This window comes from Hyla sarda, unplaced genomic scaffold (genome assembly GCF_029499605.1).
Source record: "Hyla sarda isolate aHylSar1 unplaced genomic scaffold, aHylSar1.hap1 scaffold_128, whole genome shotgun sequence".
In the NCBI taxonomy this organism is placed as follows: domain Eukaryota; kingdom Metazoa; phylum Chordata; class Amphibia; order Anura; family Hylidae; genus Hyla; species Hyla sarda.
The window spans coordinates 327312-342798 of record NW_026607902.1 but is presented as its reverse complement, the minus strand read 5'-3'; positions in this window follow the sequence as shown (position 1 = coordinate 342798).

The following is a 15487-nucleotide window of genomic DNA, read 5'->3' as shown; positions in this document are numbered from 1 at the left end:
TCTCTTCCCCATAGGTATAGGCAGTTACCCCCCCCCCCTCTTCCCCATAGGTACGGGCAGTAACCCCCCCTCTCTCTTCCCTATAGGTATAGGCAGTTACTCCCCCCCCCCACTTCTTCCCCATAGGTATAGGCAGTTAACCCCCCCCACTTCTTCCCCATAGGTATAGGCAGTTACCCCCCCCCCCTCTTCCCCATACGTTTAGGCAGTTACCCCCCTCTTCCCCATAGGTATAGGCAGTTACCCCCCCCCCCCCCCCGTAGGTATAGGCAGTTACCCCCCCCCCTCTCTTCCCCATAGGTATAGGCAGTTACCCCCCCCCTTTTCCCCAAATGGTATATGCAGTTACCCCCCTCTTCCCCATAGGTATAGGCAGTTACCCCCCCTCTTCCCTATAGGTATAGGCAATTACCCCCCCCCTCCTCCCCATAGGTATAGGCAGTTACCCCCCCTCTCTCTTCCCTATAGGTATAGGCAGTTACCCCCTCCCCTCTTCCCCATAGGTACAGACAGTTACCACCACCCCTCTTCCCCATAGGTATAGGCAGTTACCCCCCCCTCTTCCCTATAGGTATAGGCAATTACCCCTCCTCCTCCCCATAGGTATAGGCAGTTACCCCCCCCCCCCTCTCTCTTCCCTATAGGTATAGGCAGTTACCCCCCCCCTCTTCCCCATAGGTACAGGCAGTTACCACCACCCCTCTTCCCCATAGGTATAGGCAGTTACCCCCCCCCCCTCTTCCCCATAGGTATAGGCAGTTAACCAACCCCACCTCTTCCCCATAGGTATAGGCAGTTACCCCCCCCTTCTTCCCCATAGGTATAGACAGTTATCCCCCCCGCTTCCCCATAGGTATAGGCAGTTACCCCCCCCTTCTTCCCCATAGGTATAGGCAGTTACCCCCCCCCCTCTTCCCCATAGGTATAGGCAGTTACCCCCCCTCTTCCCCATAGGTATAGGCAGTTACCCCCCTCTTCCCCATAGGTATAGGCAGTTACCCCCCCCCCCTCTTCCCCATAGGTATAGGCAGTTACCCCCCCCCCTCTCTCTTCCCTATAGGTATAGGCAGTTACCCCCCCTCTCTCTTCCCTATAGGTATAGGCAGTTACCCCCCCCCCCTCTCTCTTCCCTATAGGTATAAGCAGTTACCCCCCCCCCCCTCTCTCTTCCCTATAGGTATAGGCAGTTACCCCCCCCCCCTCTCTCTTCCCTATAGGTATAGGCAGTTACCCCCCCTCTCTCTTCCCTATAGGTATAGGCAGTTACCCCCCCTCTCTCTTCCCTATAGGTATAGGCAGTTACCACCCCCCCTCTCTCTTCCCTATAGGTATAGGCAGTTACCCCCCCCTCTCTCTTCCCTATAGGTATAGGCAGTTACCCCCCCTCTCTCTTCCCTATAGGTATAGGCAGTTACCCCCCCTCTCTCTTCCCTATAGGTATAGGCAGTTACCACCCCCCCTCTCTCTTCCCGATAGGTATAGGCAGTTCCCCCCCCTTTTCCCCATAGGTATAGGCAGTTACCCCCCCCCCCCTCTCTCTTCCCTATAGGTATAGGCAGTTACTCCCCCCTCTCTCTCTTCCCTATAGGTATAGGCAGTTACCCCCTCCATAGGTATAGGCAGTTACCCCCCCCCTCTCTTCCCAATAGGTATAGGCAGTTACCCCCCCCCCCTCTTCCCCATAGGTATAGGCAGTTACCCCCCCCCCCTCTTCCGCATAGGTATAGGCAGTTACCCCCCCCCTCTTCCCCATAGGTATAGGCAGTTACCCCCCCCCCTCTCTTCCCCATAGGAATAGGCAGTTACCTTCCCCATAGGTATAGGCAGTTACCCCCCCCCCTCTTCCCCATAGGTATAGGCAGTTACCCCCCCCCTCTTCCCCATAGGTATAGGCAGTTACCCCCCCCCCCCCTCTTCCCCATAGGTACGGGCAGTAACCCCCCCTCTCTCTTCCCTATAGGTATAGGCAGTTACTCCCCCCCCCACTTCTTCCCCATAGGTATAGGCAGTTAACCCCCCCCACTTCTTCCCCATAGGTATAGGCAGTTACCCCCCCTCTCTTCCCCATAGGTATAGGCAGTTACCCCCCCCCCCTCTTCCCCATACGTTTAGGCAGTTACCCCCCTCTTCCCCATAGGTATAGGCAGTTACCCCCCCCCCCCGTAGGTATAGGCAGTTACCCCCCCCCCTCTCTTCCCCATAGGTATAGGCAGTTACCCCCCCCCCCTTTTCCCCAAATGGTATATGCAGTTACCCCCCTCTTCCCCATAGGTATAGGCAGTTACCCCCCCTCTTCCCTATAGGTATAGGCAATTACCCCCCCCTCCTCCCCATAGGTATAGGCAGTTACCCCCCCTCTCTCTTCCCTATAGGTATAGGCAGTTACCCCCTCCCCTCTTCCCCATAGGTACAGGCAGTTACCACCACCCCTCTTCCCCATAGGTATAGGCAGTTACCCCCCCCCCTCTTCCCTATAGGTATAGGCAATTACCCCCCCTCCTCCCCATAGGTATAGGCAGTTACCCCCCCCTCTCTCTTCCCTATAGGTATAGGCAGTTACCCCCCCCCCTCTTCCCCATAGGTACAGGCAGTTACCACCACCCCTCTTCCCCATAGGTATAGGCAGTTACCCCCCCCCCTCTTCCCCATAGGTATAGGCAGTTAACCAACCCCACCTCTTCCCCATAGGTATAGGCAGTTACCCCCCCCCCTTCTTCCCCATAGGTATAGACAGTTATCCCCCCCGCTTCCCCATAGGTATAGGCAGTTACCCCCCCCTTCTTCCCCATAGGTATAGGCATTTACCCCCCCCCCTCTTCCCCATAGGTATAGGCAGTTACCCCCCCTCTTCCCCATAGGTATAGGCAGTTACCCCCCCTCTTCCCCATAGGTATAGGCAGTTACCCCCCCCTCTTCCCCATAGGTATAGGCAGTTACCCCCCCCTCTCTCTTCCCTATAGGTATAGGCAGTTACCCCCCCTCTCTCTTCCCTATAGGTATAGGCAGTTACCCCCCCCCCCTCTCTCTTCCCTATAGGTATAGGCAGTTACCCCCCCCCCCCTCTCTCTTCCCTATAGGTATAGGCAGTTACCCCCCCCCCCTCTCTCTTCCCTATAGGTATAGGCAGTTACCCCCCCTCTCTCTTCCCTATAGGTATAGGCAGTTACCCCCCCTCTCTCTTCCCTATAGGTATAGGCAGTTACCACCCCCCCTCTCTCTTCCCTATAGGTATAGGCAGTTACCCCCCCCTCTCTCTTCCCTATAGGTATAGGCAGTTACCCCCCCTCTCTCTTCCCTATAGGTATAGGCAGTTACCCCCCCTCTCTCTTCCCTATAGGTATAGGCAGTTACCACCCCCCCTCTCTCTTCCCGATAGGTATAGGCAGTTCCCCCCCCCCCCTTTTCCCCATAGGTATAGGCAGTTACCCCCCCCCCTCTCTCTTCCCTATAGGTATAGGCAGTTACTCCCCCCTCTCTCTCTTCCCTATAGGTATAGGCAGTTACCCCCTCCATAGGTATAGGCAGTTACCCCCCCCCCCCTCTCTTCCCCATAGGTATAGGCAGTTACCCCCCCCCCCCTCTTCCCCAAAGGTATAGGCAGTTACCCCCCCCTCTTCCGCATAGGTATAGGCAGTTACCCCCCCCCCCTCTTCCCCATAGGTATAGGCAGTTACCCCCCCCCCCCCTCTCTTCCCCATAGGAATAGGCATTTACCTTCCCCATAGGTATAGGCAGTTACCCCCCCAGTTACCCCCCCCCTCTTCCCCATAGGAATAGGCAGTTACCCCCCCCCCCCCTCTTCCCCATAGGAATGGGCAGTTAGCTTCCCCATAGGTATAGGCAGTTACCCCCCCTCTCTTCACAATAGGTATAGGCAGTTACCCCCCCTCTCTTCACCATAGGTATAGGCAGTTAAACCCCCCCCTCTCTCTTCCCCATATGTATAGAAAGTTTTAGACTGGGACTGGGAGACAGGGACAGCCTCAGAGTCAGACAGGGTGCTGTGCTGAGCGGCATGGTGCGGGCGTAGTAGCAGCGGCGGGCAGCGGGCGGCGAGTGGGGGGGGTGAAACCATTATCGGTCCCCCAGCCTTAATTCTTGGGGGGGGATCCATCACCCCCATCCCCCCGGTTCCTACGCCCCTGATATGACCCCTAGCAAGTTCCGGTTCATCAGAAAAAGGCTTATGCACGGAACTTGGTGGGTGTGCTATGGTTGCCTCAGCAACTATACCAACCAGCATCAGCCGCCTCTCTCTGCACCGCACTGTGCAGGTCATGCAGGAGAACAACATTTGACACTTTAAAAAAAACAAAAAAAACTCATGTCATCCATATTTTTTTAACACTATTTTTCAAACACAGAAATAAAATTAAATGAGTTGAACAAGTCAAAGAACAGTTTAAAAAAGGGAAACTTTATTTATTATTTATTAAAATGTTTGTGTAGGGGATTTTTTGTAACCTCCCATCACTCACAAAGAGCGTACAGTAACTAACTCAGGACAGGAAAAACCTCCAGAGGGGAGGAAACCTGTAGGGAATCCATGGCTACTGTATTGCCCTTCCTCTGGGCATACTAAAGGAGGTTACCTCTAGAATTTGGGCAATGTGTCTTTGTATGTGCGTGATTTGAGGGGCTGTGCCTTCATCCAACTTCTTGCTGTAGGTCCGGAAATCTAGGCCTTCATCCAACGTCTTGCTGTAAGTCCGGAAATCTAGGCCATCATCCAACTTCTTGCAGTAAGTCCGGAAATGCTACTCCACATGCTGGAAATAGTGCATCTAAGATAGGAAAACAAAAGATAGATTATTTACAAGGTTATTATAGAAATGCACATGGTACTGCACTAAACACTAATGTGGCACTTACCAGTCACAGTCATGTTTTTGACTTCACATTCCCGCGTCCCTACAGTGTCCAGCACCGGCCCCTCACTGGTGAAGAATGAGCAGGAGCAGTGTTATATCTGCTCAGTGCTGCTCTCTGGTGGACAATGGTTATGACATCACATGTGTGACACGCTGTTACCTCCTGGGAGTTCTATTTGAGCAGTGCTGCTCTCTGATTGGCTGAAACCTAAAAAAAGCTTTTTTACATATTCTGCATGACTGTTATCTAAGGGATTTTATTTTTTTTTTTGCATTTTTTACAAAATGGCGCTACTCCCTATGGGTGCGTTATATTTGTTTCTCGTATCCAGACGCTTAATATTTGTAACATCATTTTGTGGCCCCAACAGCCTGGGCGTCCATCGAGTGACGTCCCTGCAGCATAGGATGTCACTCGTCAGACGTCCCGGCAGCCATTGATTTAAAGTGTTCGTGGCTCCTGCTGCCAGTTCAAGATCAGACACCTTGGTCCTAGATTGACATACTGCATCAGTTATCCCTTGTGGCTGTCCACTTGTAGCAAAACTACAAATCCCAGCATGCCCTGACATGGGGGGGGGGGGGGGGGTGACTGCCAAAGATAAAGCAATGTGTGATTTGAAAATTGCCACATATAAACTGTGTTTAATCCCAGTCTAAGCCTTGTAACTTTTTGAAAAACACCACAAAAACTGCCCCACCTCATTTATTTTCTACTAAAATGACATCTTTGTGGCATTTTTTGGCAAAAACACTGGGGGAGATTTATCAAAACCTGTGGAGAGGAAAACCAGTTGACCAGTTGCCCATAGCAACCAATCAGCTTGCTTCTTTCATTTTTAAAAAGGCCTCTGAAAAGTGAAAGAAGTGATCTGATTTGTTGCTATGGGCAACTGGTCAACTTCCTCTGCACAGGTTTTCATACATCTCCCCCTATGTGTAGGATTATTATTATCATTATTATTATTATTATTATTGGCATTTTTTTTCTCCCTGGCTTTTCTCTTTACAAGTCATGTGATTCTTTCATCTTGTGACTCAAGGGATTCTATTGAAAAATTGGGAAGAAAAATGCCAAAACTTCATAAGGGTACGCTCACACGGACGTATATTTTGGCGGGTTTCCCCGTATTTGAAAGTGGGCGGGCTCTTCTCGGCTGTCCGCAGCAGATTTTCCGTGGCAGAATTTACGCTGCGGAAAATCCACCGCAGTCCCTACTGACTTCATTGGGGCTTGCGGTGGATTTTCCGCAGCGTAAATTCCGCCGTGGAAAATCTGCTGCAGACAGCCGAGAAGAGCCCGTCCCTTTCAAATACGCAGCAGGAAACCAGCAAAAAAATCCGCCTGTGTGAACGTACCCTTAACACCTTAAGGACTCAGGGTTTTTCCGTTTTTGCACTTTCGTTTTTTCCTCCTTACCTTTTAAAAATCATAACCCTTTCAATTTTTCACCTAAAAATCCATATTATGGCTTATTTTTTGCGTCGCCAATACTACTTTGCAGTGACATTAGTCATTTTACCCAAAAATGCATGGCGAAACAGAAAAAAAAAATCATTGTGCGACAAAATCGAAAAAAAACCACCATTTTGTAACTTTTGGGGGCTTCCGTTTCTACGCAGTGCATATTTCGGTAAAAATTACACCTCATCATTATTCTGTAGGTCCATACGGTTAAAATTATACCCTACATATATAGGTTTGATTTTGTCGCACTTCTGGAAAAAATCCTAACTACATGCAGGAAAATTTATACGTTTAAAAATGTCATCTTCTGACCCCTATAACTTTTTATTTTTCCACGTATGGGGCGGTATGAGGACTCATTTTTTGCGCCGTGATCTGAAGTTTTTATCGGTATGATTTTTGTTTTGATCGGACTTTTTGATCACTTTTTATAAATTTTTTAATGTTATAAAAAGTGACAAAAATACGCTTTTTTGGACTTTGGAATGTTTTTGCGCGTACGGCATTGACCGTACGGCTTAATTAATTATATATTTTTATAGTTCGGACATTTACACGCGGCGATACCACATATGTTTATTTATTTTTTTTTTTTACACTGTTTTATTTATTTTTTTTATGGGAAAAGGGGGGTGATTCAAACTTTTATTAGGGAAGGGGTTAAATGACCTTTATTAACCCTTTTTTTTTACTTTTTTTTTGCAGTGTTATAGGTCCCATAGGGACACACTGATCTCTCATCCTGATCACAGGCGTGTATTAACACGCCTGTGATCAGCATTATCGGCGCTTGACTGCTCCTGTCTGGATCTCAGGCACGGAGCAGTCATTCGTCGATCGGACACCGAGGAGGCAGGTAAGAGCCCTCCCGGTGTCCGATCAGCTGTTTGGGACGCCGCGATTTCACCGCGGCGGTCCCGAACAGCCCGACTGAGCAGCTGGGATACTTTCAGTTTCACTTTAGAAGCGGCGGTCAGCTTTGAAGGGTTAATACGCACATAGCTTCTAAAGGGTTAATACCGCACATCGCCGCGATCGGCGATGTGTGGTATTAGCCGCGGGTCCCGGCTGTTGATTATCGCCGGGACCGACGCGATATGATGCGGGATCGCGGCGCGATCCCGCTTCATATCGCGGGAGCCGGCGCAGGACGTAAATATACGTCCTGCGTCGTTAAGGGGTTAAATACAAAAAATTTGATAGCCAAAAACGCAATAAAAAGATGAAGAAAACACAATTAGTGTCTGGTGTTTCATATTACCCTATTGATTCCAACATAACATGTGCCCGCAGCGAGCATGGTGTTTTTTTATTTTTTTTATTTTTACAAATGCGTCAAGTGTTATCCCAGCCTGAGGCTAGGATTCCACTTATTTTTTTTTCTGGCAGTTTTTGAGCCAAAGTCAGAAGTGGATCCATGAGGGAGGAGAAGTGTAAGTCCTTCCTTTATATGTCCTATTCCTTTTGAATATACTTCTGGCTTTGGCTCAAAAACTGCAGGAAAAAAAATTAAAAACAAGTGTAACCCCAGCCTAAATGATTGTTTTCACAATAGGTTGGACCAGGCTGCAGGTTGTGCTATATATCTGTATAGTTTCGGCATACAGCGCGCTCCGCATTTATGTGGCAGCTTTCTGATGGTATATATGGCTTTCTGCGCTGGCGAATGGGTGTGGTTTTCTAGGTGCACAGTTTACACACTGATTTATGATATGCAACTTGTGCAAAAGTCACAGAGTTTTGCACACCAAACACTCTGGCCAAGACTAGGCTGATTGAGATGGCACAGGGTGGGGAATCAGAGGGGGACTGCGGATTGGAATGGTACAGGGTGATCAAAATGGGGGGGAGGGGTTGAAATGGCACTGGGACCCTGCCTGTGGCCGCTGCCACCAGGGCTGGTGCAAGGATTTTTGCCACCGTAGGCAAAACCTCATTTTGCCGCCCCTTTGTCCCGTCTTTTGGTCTCACCCCTTCTTTGCACTGTCCAACTTTTAATAATTCTTAGGTTATGTTCACACATCAGGATTTCCGCACGGAAATTCTGCGGCAATATTCCACACGGTAATTATGCTGCAGCAGAGTCCCCTTAATTTCAATGGGATTCTGACACACTGTGCGCACAGTAGAATTTCAACACAGGAAATATCTGGCACAGAAAATCAAATCCTGGCATCCACAGAAAGAATAGACATGTCTGTGTATTCTGCTCAGAAATGCATTGCCGGCTATGAGACAGCAAATTTCCGAGCGGTCCTAGCGCCAGTATGTTTTGACACTGCTCCACTATCTACAGAATATCCTCATGTAAATTTTCTGTGTGAACATAGTGTGATAGCCTGGGGGAGTAGGGTATATGGGGTGTAGCTGTGCAGTGACTAAAGGGTGTCTGGTTAACCCTTGGTATTCATGACGCCAGGGTGGGGACTCCTCCGTAATGCTTGTCGTACCGCCACCCTTCCCAAGAGCGATAGGGAGGTATTGAATAGTTGAATGTCCACAACCGAAGAGCTTGCTGAAAACAGTTGTAACTTTTACTACAGAAGATTTTATGCAAACTTCACAACAGGAACAGTCTCTACATATGCAAGTTCTCTTGGAGATTGAGAAAGGTTGGGACCTTAAGCAATTTTGAGTCTTTAGATTGATATGCGCTGTTCCACTGGATTCAGGGGATTTAGTAGGGTCCAGATTTAGTAGGGTCTAATAGTAACGCTAGCTTTAGCGGGGATTAGTTTAGAACTCACGGTTTAGTTCAGCTGAGGCCGGTAGGTTTTCAGGCCTAGCGTGTTGCGCAGATCCGTCCTGCTAGTCCGGCATCCACGAGAGTAGCAACCCAAGAGAGCGATAATTGGCTACAGCTCCCTTATATGTGCAGTGGCTGGACTAGAGCTAATTGGTCCAATACTGATGTCAATCACCTTCACACAGGATTATGGGTAGCAGGTGACCCAAGGACCTCCAAAGGTCCTCTAACATACCATAGAGGATTTAACCCAGTCACATGACCGAAGGTCTGCGACGCTAACAAGGTAAGTATACTATACATTATATTAAATATACATTATTATTATTAAATATGTACACGTAAAACATCCCAGATTTAGAGTAGAGGAGAGGCAACTAGGGGCTGTCCCACCTGGGGGACCCTACCTGAGCGCAGTTACTCAAACTTTGGGGACCACCATACAAGGTACGGTATGCAATACGGTACCGGGACACCAGAAACCCCCTTACTTAAAATAATTCGGCCTCAACGTCTGTCCCCTAAGACAGAGGGATGAAGTTTAGGTTGGTTTATAACAGTCCTGGACATAACTTTTTGAATGACCATCAATCAGGCTGTCTATCTCTACAAAGCTACTTAACTTTTTTTTTTTTTTTTAAACAAATTTTATTGAATTTTCATTGTTATAAACAAACATCACACATTGATAGTTAAGTGCGGAATATCGTCGAATAGGAGCCATAAGAACATTCAATAAATTACAAAACCAGAAACTGTAAACTCCACACAGCTAATGGATAACCCAAGTGGATATGCGCGGCAGTATCACAATATTCATTCGCCTCGCTCTAATTAGGCGTGCCATGTTCGTAGTATGTTAGAAGTCAAGGTCAAGAGGTAAGTCGTAATGGACCCAGTGAATCACTCAAAACCCCAAGACAGTACCAGTCTGTCGAGCTAAAGGGCTTAACTATGTCCTCGATTTCAGCTGATGTGTAGTGTGTAACAATAAAATCTTGCCATTTGGCGAAATATTTTGCCGTGTTTGTGTTCATGTGTCGTTCAGTATCAAGCCTATCTATCCCACATAACAATTTAAGTTGCGATATGACCATGGTGAAGGTGGGAACAGAAGGGGAGAGCCAGGCTGCGAAGATACACCTAAGTGCCACTAAGAGGACAATGTGAACTAGTTGGGGTGTTTTGGTGGGGCCTTGGTCGGTCAAGTCAGGTGGTCTAAACTGATGAAACAATAGGGCTCTTGGTGTATGTGGTAGTGACATTTCCCATTTCTCTCTGATGTATGATATGATCATTTGCCAATATCTTTCTGTATGGGGGCACGTCCAAACTCCATGCCACATATTCGTCAAAGGGGTAGCGCATTTAGGGCAGGCCGTGATACGATCGGGGAAATCCGGGGAAGGCAGTATGTTAAACCCATATAAGGCTTTGTGAGCCATTTTGTAGTAGGTTTCACGCCATCTCTCATTGATAATGCATTTACGGATGATATTCCACCCATTCAAGATACATTCCGAAATATCGTCTCCTGGTACCCATGAGGTCCACGCTGAAAAAATAGAAGAGGGTGTAAATTTCAGTAGTACTTTCCTAAGGGATGTGTATATCATAGAGATGGACAATTTACGGGGTTCCGAACTAATAAGATAGTCTAGTTCGTTCTTTGTGGCCTCTTTGGACAGGTTACGCAATCGACTAAAGAAGAAGGAGCATATCTGTTGCATAGGGAATGCATGAGACGGGGGAAGGTTGTGTAGGGAGAGCAGTGTGGTTGGTCGGAGCCATCGTTTCTGAGTAACGTCCATAAAGTGCTTGGCCATCGTGAGGCCCTTGTCCGACCAAAGGCCAAGCACCTCAGGAGGAAGTCTTGGGGGAAACTCTGGATGTTTCGCCAGTGGTAGATGTTTGGATAAGAGGTAAGGCAGTCCATATAACTTCCTGACCTCCTTCCAAGATGCCACCGTATCCCTCAGCAGTACAGAGCGTTTCACTATGGAGGGGAGTTTAGAGTATGTAGTATGTAAGAGGACTGCTAGGTTCCATGGAGCCGCCAATTCACTCTCTAGACCGTAAAGAGCATGATAAGAGGATCCATGTATCCAGTCATTAACAAATCGAAAAAGACATGATAGATTGTATCCTCTTACATTGGGAAAATTCAGTCCCCCATCAGACCTATTGAGCATCAATTTGTTTAGTGCGATTCTGGGCCTCTTCCCCGCCCAGATAAATTTGGTGAATGCTGAGTTTAAGCCTTTCACGTCAGTATGTTTTAACAGAAGTGGTAGGGTTTGCAGGGGGTATAGGAGACGCGCAAAGCTGACCATTTTAATGAGTGCACATCTCCCCATAAAGTTCAGGGGAGTTTTTCCCATTTACGTAATTCAGCTTTAATCTTGGAGAAGAGGGGAGTATAGTTTAAACTATATATGGTGTCGGGCGTTCTCCCTATTTTGATACCCAGGTAGGTGATGGAGGAGTCAGCAATGCGGACTCCCATACCTGATATCTCTGGAAGCCACTGGTGACGGAAAGGACCTAGGGGTAAAAGTTCCGATTTAGACACATTTATTTTGTAACCCGAGAACGCCCCAAATGTTCTCAGATGTTCAAGAATGCGTCCTAGGGAAGCAGTCGGGCCATCAAGGAACAATAAAATATCATCTGCGAACATTGTCAATTTTACTTCATTCTTCCCCACCTTAATGCCAGGATAAATATTTTCAGACAGTAGGGAGAGCGCCAGGGGTTCTAACGCTAAATTAAAGAGTAGGGGAGAGAGTGGGCAACCCTGTCTGGTGCCCTTGAAGAGAGGGAAGGGCGTGGATAGGATACCAGGTGTGTGTATTCTAGCCTTGGGGGTTGCATAAATCCCAGAAATGTAATTCCTAAATGACCCTTGAATACCAATCGCATCCAGCACCAGTCCCAGCCAATCCCATTTTACATTATCGAATGCTTTTTCGGCATCCAAAGTGAGCAAGGCAGGAGCTTCACCCCTCTGGGGCTGATGTTGTAGGCGATCTAGAACCGCCATAACCGTTCTCAAATTCATGGTAGCTGATCTGTTCCTAATAAAGCCCACTTGATGGGAACCGATTAAGGCTGGCATGAATCGAGAAAGACGGTCAGCTAAAATTTTTGATAGAATCTTGATGTCTTGGTTAATTAGAGATATCGGACGATAGGAACCTGGGTCAGTTAGGTCCTTACCCGGTTTAGGCAAAACTTTTATGTGTGCAAGAGAGGCTTCTGTGGGTAATGATCCCGTAGACATGAATACCTGAAACATATCCCTTAAGACTGGGGCAATCTGCTCTGATAGAGCTTTATAAAATTCGCCTGAATACCCGTCTGGGCCCGGGGCTTTCCCGTTATGGAGATGACCGATAACTCCCTGTATTTCCTCCACCGACACCGGTGCATTAAGAATCTCCCTCTGTTCTTCCGTCAGTGTGGGAAGTTGGACCCGTTTCAAGAAGGCCTCACCCGCCGAAAGGCCAGAGGGAGAGTTTTCATAAAGCGAGCTATAGTAGGAGGACAGCAATTTGTTAATGGAGTGAGGGTTTTTGTGCGTGACTCCCGAGGAGTCTTTAAGTGCTGTTATGTGAGGGGTAGGTATCTTTCCCCTAGCTATACGGGCCAGTAGACGTCCCGATTTATTACCGTGTCTAAAGAGATCTACCTCAAAGTGGGACCTCCCTAGGCGTTCCCTTCTATCCCACCATAATTCAAAATTGGCTCTAGCCGATTTCCATTCCTCCCGGTTCTGAATAGTAGGGTGGGCTACGAAGGTGGCATAGACATCCCTTAGTCGAGCACTGGCTTCATTCAGATTTTTCAGAGAGGTGCGTTTTAGGTGGGCCACGTGTGCCATCAATTTTCCCCTTAATACTGCCTTCCCCGATTCCCAGAACAGAGTTGGGTCTGAGCGGTGTTCCCCATTATATACGGTATATTCTAACCACCAACCCCTAAGTAATTCGAGAAAGGTATCATCCTTGGCCAGCAGTGAGGGGTAACGCCAAAGAATATCTGTCCCTTTGGGGTAGGAGGGCAGGAGCCGCAGACAGAGAGGGGTATGGTCTGACAACGCCAGTTCTCCAATGTCTACTGAGCTAACTTTATGGTAAAGTTCCGGAGATGTCAGTAGATAGTCTATACGAGACCAGGAAGAGTGGGCATTGGAGAAATGGGTGAATTCCCTATCATCCGGGTGAGACATTCTCCACACATCTAGCAGTCCCAATTGGTCTAAGAAAGGGGGCAATACACAGTCTCTGCTACGTATGGGGATTGCTTGAGATGTCGGGCCCTTTCTGTCCACTAGGGGGTCGAGGACTGTGTTAAAGTCGCCCCCCACTATTTTGTTCGTCGTGTTATCGTCATGAATTCTGCCTGCTAGAGCGTGAAAAAAGGATTTATTTTCCCCATTGGGACCGTATATGTTATAGATGCTAAAGATCTCTCCATTGTGGTCAAGTCGTAAGTGTGAGACCCTGCCTTCATCATCAGTGTCGTGTGATATAAGACCAAAAGCAAAAGATTTGTGGATCAAAGTGACCACTCCTGCTTTCCCATCCTGGGCCTGAGAACCAAACACCTGCCCCACCCATTGCTGCTGTAACCTAAAAAAATCTGAGCCAGCTAGGTGGGTTTATTGGAGGAGGACAATGTCCGGGTGGAATCGCTTCAAATATCGTATAAAAAGTCTTCGTTTTTGGGGGGAGCGAAGACCCTTGACATTCCACGATATTATGTTAGGCATGTTAAATCAAGACAATCCAGACAATCCCTCATAGAGGGCTGTGCAGATATTATATGTGTAAATAGATATGAAAGGGCACAGCAGCAATGGGGGCATACCAAACATGACCCTGAATAAGCAATACCGTGTAAAGTTTCTATAAGGCAGGATAGGTGCCCGATAATAAACTGGGCAGTAGTTTTCACTAGAGGTTCCAAGCTGTGGGAAAGAACAAACAAAACAAAAACAGTATACAAGCAAAGAACAGTTAACCATCCTGTAGAATATCCTAGAAAGTGTTGCTAATTTAGCAAAACCTTCCTTTTGGATAATGGACTTCCTTTTTTCGGCCGACATAGGCATCAAAGTAATATCACACCTTTCTGGACGCCCATGCTCCCCCCCCTCCCCCCGACCCCCTCTAAGATGGTCGAGTCCCTCAGTCAGGTAGGTGAAAGGCCAACCCTGCCGTGCGGCCGTGCAACATTACAGCACCAAAGCCGGGTTGGAATATGACAACATTGAAAACCTTCCGTATAACAACGCCATATAGGCGAGGAAGATAAAAACAAAGAGAAAACCTGGACGTCCGGTTCATCATTCCCGTAGTCCCAGCAGAAGGCTCAAAGGCAAGAAGGTGAAGTCATCATGAACAAGGAACAAGGAACAGCTGTGTTCAGTCAGGTGAAGATCGCCTGTCGCTGTCATAGCCACGGCCTGGAGAGCGATGACGTCTACGTCGGTGTCTTTGGCTTGCAGAGAATTGCGAATCTCTAGGTGCTGAGCGGGAACGATGATTCCTCCTCGGTGATCTCGAACGACGAGTGGGTGTCCGGGCTGGTGGACGGGAAGATGACGTGGAGGAAGAGGACAGCAGCTGGTCTATTGATGAAGATGCTTCCTCTGGAGTCTTGAAAGTGGTGGTAGAGCCGTCAGGATGGAACACCCTCAGGGTGGCTGGATACTGAAGTTGGAATCTATATTTCGCCTGAAATAGCTTAGTGCAAACAGTGCTGAAGGCCCTCCTTCGTTTCGCCACTTCTACCGAGAAGTCCTCAAAAATCAACAGGCGCATTCCATGAATTTCCAGGGGTTGTGTCAGACGGCGGTACTCCCTCAAAATGTCAACTTTGTCGTTGTAATCCAGTAGTCGAAGAATGACTTGACGGGGGCGGGCCTCCGGAGTGGAAGATGGTCGGTTAGGCTGGGGGTGTGAAGATGGGCCAATTCTGTGGGCTCGTTCCACCCTGCAGGGATGAGACAGGCCAAGCGACTTAGGAAGATCTCGCTCGCAAAAGCGTTGCAGGTCAAGAGGTGCTACTGTCTCCTTAACCCCCACTATACGTAAATTATTGCGCCTAGAGCGGTTTTCTAGGTCTTCCATTTTCTCGCCAATGCGGATCATCTCCAATTCCATGCCATGTAGGCGTTTAGCTGCAGCCGTGTCGGTATCCTCCAATTGGGAGGTTCTGTGCTCCAATTCTGACAGGCGGCCAGTATGTTCCTGTACTTCCAGTTTTAGGTTTTGGAGAGTTGCCTTTAGGACCTCCTCCACTATATTTCGTACAGTTGGGGTAATACGCAACGCCATTTCATTCGCCAGGTGCTGGTAGTCTATGGAAAAGGCCGGCCCTGAGGAAAGTTGAGGG